Below are 9,930 nucleotides of genomic sequence, written 5' to 3' on the forward strand. Positions count from 1 at the left end.
TTATGCTACAACCTTTTATTGACTACAGGAACCTTGGGCGCGATTCTCTGCTCCCCAAGACGGGTGGGAGAATCGTGGGAGGGCCGGGCGACTCACGACACGCCCCCCTGGTGCCCCCCGCGATTCTCCCACCCCCCTGCTCGGAAGCTCGCCGTTTTTCGCGGCGACTGGCGATTCTCCGACCCGCATGGGCGAACGGCCTGCCGTTCGTGACCGGTTCACGACGGCGGCAACCACACCTGGTCGCTGCCGTCGTGTACATGGTGCCAAAAGCTGGTTTGAAACTTGTGGGGGGCGAAGAAGGGAGTGAGCACCACGGCCGTGCTCTGGAGGGGACTGGCCCGCGATCGGTGCCCACTGATCGTCGGGCCGGCGTCTCAAAGGGACGCACTCTTTCCCCTCCGCCGCCCCGCAAGATCAAGCTGGCACGTCTTGCGGGGCAGCGGAGGGGAAGATGGCAAACGCGCATGCACGGGTTTGAGCCGTCAGCCGTCGTGACGTCAGCCGCGCATGCACTTAGGCGCGCCGGCCGCGTCATTCTCGGCACGCCGCTTTGACGCAAGCGTCAAGGCACGGCGGCCGAGAGTTACGGAGGGCCGCTCCTAGCCCCCCGAGTGGGGGTGAATAAGGTGAGAGGAGCGGCCTCCGAGGCCGTCGTGAAACTCGGCTGAGTTCACGATGGCCTTCCCGATTTTTCGCGGGAGCGGAGAATTCCGCCCCTTATGCTACAAAAGCAGCAGATCTCATTATACCCTTGCTGATGGTCCGTATACTAAAACTAGATTTTAGCATTTATCCAGATCACTTATAAGAAATTATACAAATGTAGTTCCTACTGGTCTTTAGATTCCTCAAATCCAATAGTCATGGAAAGGTACCTGCAGATGTCAGGAGATTTGATGGGCTACTAATTTGTTACCCAGGATTAATCGGCACTATATGGGACAAAGTATACTGCCCACATATTCACATATCCATCAATTAGCAGATGTGGTGAATGTAGTTGTTTGGAGAGGTTCTGAAGTAAAAAACATGATTATTGTTATTCTTCCTGGGCCCTAATCAATGCAACAAGGGGCATCAAGCTAATGCTTCACACTATAAGCACCTGCACACTCCAACTGCACCAGCTGAAGAGAATAGCAGGCAAACTAAACAGCACACCGTTAAGCAAATCTACTGGCAATTGCATCATCTCTCTCCCTCAACCAAATTATGGTATATGTTGGGAGGTATACGAGAGCATAATGCTTATGGGAATAGTGCCTGAGCACATTCTAGATAGGAAAAATAATGGTGCCATTTGCTGTTGTTTGCAAATAGAAAATAATTTGGAAACTTCAAACCTACAGGAATTCCCACCAGAAACTTCCTTAGATTCAGTCTGGTTGGCATTCATTGAATAACTCTGCTGATAATAATAATCTTTATTATTGTCACAATAAAGTTACATTAACACTATAATGAAGTTACTGTGAAAATCCCCCAGTCGCCACATTCCGGAGCCTGTTCAGGTACACTGAGGGAGAATTCAGAATGTCCAATTCACCTAACAGCACGTCTTTCGGGACTTGTGGGAAGAAAACGGAGCACCCGGAGGAAACCACACAGATGCAGGGAGAATGAGCAGACTCCGCACAGATAATGACTCAAGCGGGAATCGAACCTGGGACCCTGGTGCTATGAAACAACAGTGCTAACCCTTGTGCTACCATGCCACAATACTATGAGGTCCATAGCAAGCTTTGGGAAGCTGGAGGAGGCTCATTGAGGATGCATATTTTATGGAATGCTCCATAATGCTAGTGAAAATGTCACTTCAGTCTTGTTCATAATCATTGATGTTATCTATGAAAGATTTCTCAATATGATAGTTGGAAGTTAAATTTTTATTAGATTTAATTATAAACTTTATAACAAAGGCAAATACTTATTGCTTCTTTTATTACTTCTATCACTTGGTGATGAGCTGTTTTAAAATTTGACCAACTACAAGAAACGTTGGAACATTTTCGCTGCATGTTGAAAGGGGCACAATTCTCTGGAAAATGTTTTAATTGTAGTAACGACAGGAATTGCCGCAAGCTTCCTGGCGCCCGGCAACGCAATTCACCGTTAATTGGTCCACTTAACAAGGCCTCACGGGCATCTCGCCACAAATGAAGGCTCACCAGCTGATTCGCTGGGACCGCGCGCGCCAGCCCCCCGCTAACAGAACTTCAGCTTCACTTGCTCAGCCAGTTCGCAACAATGGCACCGAGGAGACCGGCCCCAAGATTCGGGGATGCTGACCTAAGGAGGCTCCTGCACGCGGCGGAGGTCAGGAGGGATGTCCTGTTCCCCCGAGGGTCCCAGTGGGTGAGCCACAAGGCTGCCAGTGCTGCCTGGGTTGAGGTGGCAGCAGCTGCCAGCCCAGGGAATGTGACAAGAAGGACTGGCCTTCAGTGCCAGAAAAAGGTCAATGTCCTACACTGGGCAGCATGAGCGAGTAGACACCAACTACTCCCCCCGGCCTCCTTCCCCCAAAAGGTCCATCCACCCCCCAAACCTGGCGGACGCCTCAGAGGTGGGAAGCCACTGGGTTCCACCCACATGACCTGTCAAACGTGAGTACTGATTGCCTTACTCACTGAGCCATATATCCCACTGACCACATGTCCAGTCTCTCGCAGGTCCTCTAGCCGACAGCACCGGCTCATCCCTTGCGGCACCCTCTCCTGACTCTGAGGAAAACACCTCGGAGGAGAGCTCCGAGAATGCAAACATGGTCGCGGCACAGCTGTCGTCCCCACCCTCTACCTGCGCAGATACACGCACCTTGGTAGGAAATACTAGTGGTTAGGCATCTGGAGAACAATCTGATGAGGACCACAGTAATGGGGCGCATCACCAGGAGTGGGGTATCGTACAGCACATTAAACTCCTTTTTGCACAACTGTTATGATGCCCCTGTCACTTTCGTCTGCAATGTGGACTGACCCCCTGGACTCTGCCCATCACTCCAGACACCGTCCCTCCCCCTGGCACTCACCCTCTGACCGTGGGCATGTCCCAGGAGCTGTGTCCCATACTCTGGGTGTTCAGATGTTGGCTGCTGCGTGTGTGGTGTTGCCTCCCGCAATGTTCAAGCACAGTGTCCAGGCATACAGTGTAATTGGGATGCTAGGCAATGACTCCCACATGCTACATGGCCCGCCCATCCACGGGAATCCACTTGGCATCTGTGAAGTGCTCACCTGACCACGATTGCCAATTCCCTATCAGCAATAGCCTTCAGCCGCGCAGCCAGATGCCTTGGCAGTCGGTGGGGTTATGGCTAGTCGGCAAGGCAGAGGGAGAGGGAGAGGTGTTGCTTCAGAAATGGGTAAACACAATTCAGGGTTGGCATGGTGGAGCCGTGAGCGGTTGCCCCCCCCCCCCCCCCCGGCCCGGATGCCCCCCTTGCGCCTCCCCCACACCCCCTACATGGCGGCCCATTCCTGCGGAGGGTACCCCATCCCCAGCTGAGGGTCCTCCACCCCCTGCCGAGCTCTGGGGTGGTAAACCCACAGCCCCCAGGCTCTTTGCCTGTGAGCAAAGGTGACTACTCACCTCCTCAGCTCCCCACAGAAGCCCTTCCGTCAGGTTCACGTTTTTCAAAAGGAAAACTAATCGGCGGCAGCATGAGTACTTGCTGGGGAGGCCACTGAATGATGGGAGGCTGTTGGATAAGGGGTTGTCTCGTTAATTGTATGGAAATGGGGCTTGAGTGGTGATTATTGGTTTCTTGCCACGCTACGTCGAGATCCCGATTTCACCTGTGCATGACGCAGATCTCGTTTTTGGCCTCTCCCGCTATTCACCAGCCTCGTTACGCTTGAGTGAGAGCGTAACAAGGCCGGAGAATCAAGCCCATTATTTCACGCAATGAACTTGGAGAGGCTAACAGCTCTGGAGAAGAAGAACTCATGATCCCATTCATCAAGGGGCACAGTGGTGTTGTGGCATTGTCACTGGACAAATAATCCAGAGACCCCAAGATAATGCCCTGGGTTCAAATCTCATCACAGCAGATGATGAATTTTGAATTCAATAAAAATCAGGAATTTAAAAAGGGTCATGGTAGCACAGTGGTTAGCACTGCTGCCTGACAGCTTCTGGGACCCAGGTTCAATTCCAACCTTGGGTCACTGTCTGTGTGGAGTTTGGACTTTCTCCTGTGTCTGCGTGGGTTTCCTCCAGGTGCTCCGGTTTCCTCCCACAGTCCAAAGAAGTGCAGGTTAGGTGGATTTGCCATGCTAAATTGCCCCTTAGTGTCCAGGGATGTGCAGGTTAGATGGGGTTACAGGGATAGGGTGGCAGAGTGGGCCTAGGTATGCTGCTCTTTCAGAGGGTCAGTGAAGACTCGATAGGCTGAATGGCCTCCTTCTGCACTGTGTGGCTTCTATCAATTGAAGAATAGCGATCTCTCCCCCACTCTCCCATAACGGCATTATCTGTTCCAATACAGTTTAAACTCAGCAGCAAACCAATAAAGCATTTCCTCTGTTCACACCTTCCGACACCAACAGCACTAATCCAAGTAGCTCACGTCATATGCCATCCTCTGCAGCACCAGAAAAATTTGCACAGTCTGGTTTCTACAAGAATATATGCTAGCTGCATTGTACATGCTGATAGTGATTAAAACGTGGTTATTTGAGGAACTGAGAGCTGTTGTCGCTCCAGTTCAGCATTATACCTCTGTCCAAAAAAAGGTCTGAAAGTAAAATCAGCAGCAAATCCTTCACTACATTTTCTGCCTGTGGAGATTCTGCCTGTAGCAGTCCGGCCTGGACAGTGTTGCTCCCTGAACCTTTCGCATTTTACATAATAGTTACACAGTAGATTTGACCATAGTAAAGCTCTGCCTTCTGCAGAATCATAGAACAGTACAGGCCCTTCGGCCCTCAATGTTGTGCCGAGCCATGATCACCCTACTCAAACCCACGTATCCACCCTATACCCGTAACCCAACAACCCCCCCCCTTAACCTTACTTTTATTAGGACACTACGGGCAATTTAGCATGGCCAATCCACCTAACTCGCACATCTTTGGACTGTGTGAGGAAACCGGAGCACCCGGAGGAAACCCACGCACACAGGGGGAGGACGTGCAGACTCCACACAGACAGTGACCCAGCCGGGAATCGAACCTGGGACCCTGGAGCTGTGAAGCATTTATGCTAACCACCATGCTACCGCGCTGCCCAAATCCTTGTTCATGTGTTTGCTTACCTGCGCTAAAGCCTTTGCACACAATGATAACCCATTACATTAGCAAATGCTTGCTAATCAATGTTTACTTTCCCCTCTCTCATTAAAGGTACTTTATTCTAAATAAAATGTATTCTATTTTACTAATTCTATTCTGGATGGAAGTGGCCACGCGTGGTCGGTGATTGATGCTGAGGAGGTGGCAGCCATGACGGAGCAGAGACCTTGGCACGTTTTTAACAGGGTTATGCTGTTGAGGTCCCTGGAAGTGGGTTCCTTCCATCAGTCCTGGCCGTGCACATTTAAACCTCTTTTTAAGCACCATTTTGACAGGGGTGAGAAGCCGTGCCTGGAATGGCTGCAGCTGAAGTGCAGCCCGAACGGAAAGGTTAACTTGGCAATGTCTGAACCTCGCGGTCCTGAGCTGCTACTACAGCTTCGCTCGGTTTTGAGATGATCGGCAATTTATTTGTCCTTCTATGTAAATGCATCAACATCTGATTCAGTAAAACCTGGGAGTGAGAGGAGGGATAATGCACAATATCCAGAGTCAAAGGGAATGTCATTTTTTAAATGAGAATATTTTGCATTGATCTGTTTTTAAGTTTTATGTTTGTCTGCCAGTTTTGAGGTGGGTGATACGTGTTTTTTTTTCTTAAATGAGGAATGTGGGGGACTCCCGGTCTCATTGTACAACCTGTTACTGTATACTTTGGACCCGGTGGGCAGCATCAGGGCCGGCTCAAGGCACCGGCAACTCGGGCAGTCGCCCGGGGCGCCATGTGCTAGGGGGCGCCAGAGACTCAGGTCCCGCGCATGCGCAGTTGGGCCGGTGCCAACCAGCGCATGCGCGGTGGCCGCCCTCCCCCGCGGTCTGCCCCCTCGGTCCGCCCCCCCCCTCGGGTCCGCCCCCTCCTCTCGAATCCGCCCCCCCCTCTCGGGTCCGCCCCCCCCCTCGGGTCCGCCCCCCCCGCCCGGGTCCGCCCCCCCCCGCCTCGGGTCCGCCCCTCCCCGCCTCGGGTCCGCCCCCCGCCTCGGATCCGGCTCCCCCCCCGCCCCCCCCCCTCGGCCCCCCCCCCCTCAGGCCCCCCCCTCAGACCCCCCCCTCAGACCCCCCCCCTCAGACCCCCCCCCTCAGACCCCCCCCCACCTGAGGCCCCCCCCCTCAGGCCCCCCCCCCCAGGCCCCCCCCCCCCTCCAGGCCCCCCTGGGCCGTCGAGGCAGGTTGCGAGGTTTAGGGATGGCGGCAGGCAGGGTTGAGCGCTTGGTGATTTGTTTATAGGGGGCAAGTTCATGGGTCTGGAGGACCTGGAGGAAGTGAATGGGTTGCCCAGGGAGAATGGCATTAGGTACCTGCAGGTTCGGACTTTGTAAGGAGAGAGATATCCTTTCCTGGGCTGCTGCCCCTGGGGTTGCCGGGCAAGATGCTGTCGAAGGATGGAATAGGGGAGAGGAAGGTGTCGGAGATCTATAAGAAACTGATGGCGTGGGAGGGGGCCCTGGTGGGGGGCATTAAGCGTAAATGGGAGGAGGAGTCACGAGGGGAGGTGGGGCCGAGATGTAGGCGGCGGCTTTGCGGGGGGTGAACACGTCCTCATCATGTGCGAGGTTAAGCTTCATCCAGTTTAAAGTGGTCCACAGGGCTCATACGACGGTGGCGAGGATGAGTAGGTTCTTTACGGGGCTAGAGGAAAGGTGTGGGCGGTATGGGGGGGGCATGCAAATTACGTCCACATGTTCTCGGGTGTCCGAGATTGAGAGGGCTCTGGCAGGGGTTCACGGACCCGATGTCCGAGGTGCTGGGTGTGGAGGTGGTTCCCAGTCCAGAGGTGGCAATATTTGGCGTGTTGGAAGATTCAGGAGTCCAGGGGGTGAGATAGGCTAATGTTCTGCCCTTTGCCTCCCTGGTAGCCAGGAGATGGATTTTGCTAGGGTGACGGGACTCAGGGCCGCCGAAAGCGGGATTGTGGGTGAGCGACCTGGTGCTGGAGAAGGTCATGTTCGCTCTTCAAGGGTTGACAGTGTTGGTCATTCTGGGTGAGTGTGCTTAACACTCAATTTGGCTCTGTTTCGTTACTTAGCTCTGGAGTCGCCAGGTGTCGTTAAGACACCGCCACAAGCTTCAAGGTGAAGTTCAAAGCAATAAAACCATACACCAATTAGTAAGTCCAAACAACTGAGTTGCTAAATAAACTAATACTTATCTCGAAGGAACTGCTGGGTCAGGGAACAAGGCCTCTTGCTCTGCTCTGGTCTGCAGACTTCAGGTTGGTATAAGTTAAAAGGGGTCAGGAGTGCCTATCTCTGGTAGCAATCGTTGTGAGGCACTTACTTGTTGGCGGCTGCTGTCCGAACCCTCTCCTCTCTCTCGTTCGAGATCTTCTTGGCAAAAGCTGGTCGAGGTGCTGGTCCACGGAGGAGTGTTGGTCAAAGAGAGAGAAGGGCTGGAGGGCTGGATCAGAAGACTGAACCATGTGTGGGACCTGTCTTTTATAGGTCCCAGGGGATCCGCGCCCCTTTGGGCGGACTCCCTTACCTGCTTGGAATCGATTGGGTCTCTTCCCAATCGATATGTTTGAATCCCCCAATAATGGGGCAGTTCCTCGGTCACTGGAGCGGTTCTTGGGACTTATTGTTTTGGGTTTCTCTGGCGCCGAAAGGTCTGGCCTTCCATTCAATGTATCGATCTGTGTTTAACTTGTTTCCATTGTATCTGGGGATCGCCCGGTATCGCCTCATTAGTATGTTAACTGGTTTCGTTTCACAGTGCTGTCTGGTTTCTGCAGCAGTCAAAACTGGTTTCTGCAGCAGTCCAAATATACAATTGCTCTGCAAGCTGCTTGCTTTCCAACATGTCCATTTTCCCTACATTCCTTGCAATCTTCCATTTTGTATTGGGCAGTGGCCACCCCAGGTGGCTACAACAGAGGGGTTCATCCAGAGGTGGAAACCATTTATTGATTTCTTCAAGGAGGATTGAGGGATCAGCAGGAGGGGGTGGGGTCAGGGTGGTAAGGAGGTTAAAATGGGGAAGGTGGGATGTAGCGGGGTGTTGGTGTCGGATGGCAGGGGGTTTGGGGGTGTGTGTTCTGTTCTTCTGATATTTTGTGTATATATGTGAAAATGCCGTGAATAAAAATATTTTAAAAAAAATTATATGAGCAATATCTCTGTCAACATTTTCAGTTTATGTCTTGGATGTTAAAAGAGCAGATCAGTCTAGTTGTTACAACATTGAGCTCAGATGCTATCCCCCCCACGCCCCCATGCCTGTTGCATACCACAATGCTGCATAGCAACTGTACAAACCAATGCTGCCCTCACATTGCTGGGGAACCTATCTAATTGACTCCCATTGAAAGACATGTTCATCGTTTGCGATTTCACCATTTGCGGGGTTCTGGGGGAACGTAACCCCATAACAGCAGGACTTTATTGTATTAATCACTGAACCAGTGTTCTGGAGCATCCCATTGTGAATCAAATGAAATTTGTGCGCAGTCTGCTCTCTTTACTGCTCCCTCCAATTTTACCAATTTTATGCCACATACATATCATTAACAAACATAAATTAGCAACCCCTGCAACTTGTGAATGTATATTTTAGTATTCATTTTGGGGCCAATAGTGATATACAAATTGTGAAAGAAATGATGCCAGATGCAAATAACACTGGTGATACATGCTAACAAATTGTGGAGAGGAAAATAGTCCAGAATCAACACTTTGGGGATCTTCCTCAATTGACATAAAAAAGACCAAGATAACACCAAGTGCCAGAAACACAAACCCATGTGTCACCCTTCAATGGCAGTAACGTTTAACCGTTTGTGCAACCTGACAAGAAAACAGAAGTAGATAAATATTTTTTCAATCAATTTGAAAAACTTGAATGTTTGGTTAGCAACAGAAAATCTGGCAGATATAATAGAATTTGAAACTTAAAAGGAGAAGAATTGTCATCAATTCTTGGGGCAGAATTCTACTTTGCGCCTGGCTGTCCCAGTTCCCAGGAATACACACTGGTGGCATTCCAACCCCTGCTCAGTGGGGCGTTAATTGACCTGAGGTTGACTTCCCACCCCATTGGGAGAGGAAGCCCCGCCTTCAAGTGCAATCGTCTAATTAAATGGCTGGCAACTCTCTGCTCCCAGCAGCGCCATGGAGAGTGGTGGCCACTGCTGGAATTGTATCCAGTCTCCAATGGCGATCCTCACTGGAGCCAGATGGGTAGGAAAGTTGGAGGGTGATGGGGTGGGGATTTCAGTGGGCCAGGTCCAATAGGTCTTGCCGAGGGAAGGTTGGTGGTGTGGGGCGAGAGGTGGTTGGAGCTGAGGTGGACAGATCGGGATGGAGGGGAAACTCGGGAATGGGTGGTGGGAGAGAGAAGATTTTTAAAAATAAATTGAGGGTATCCAATTAATTTTTTTCCAATTAAGGACAATTTAGCATGGCCAATCCACCTATCCTGCACATCTTTTGGGTTGTGGGGGCGAAACCCACGCAAACACGGGGAGAATGTGCAAACTCCACACGGATAGTGACCCAGAGCCGCGATCGAACCTGGGGCCTCGGTGCCGTGAGGCTGCAGTGCTACCCACTGTGCCACCGTGCTGGCCCTAGAGAGAAGATCTAGGGAGAGTGGGCACTCTGATGCACCCAAGTGACCCAGAAAGGGAGAACCAGTCCCTCAC

This window comes from Scyliorhinus canicula, chromosome 6 (assembly GCF_902713615.1).
Source record: "Scyliorhinus canicula chromosome 6, sScyCan1.1, whole genome shotgun sequence".
Lineage (NCBI taxonomy): Eukaryota > Metazoa > Chordata > Chondrichthyes > Carcharhiniformes > Scyliorhinidae > Scyliorhinus > Scyliorhinus canicula.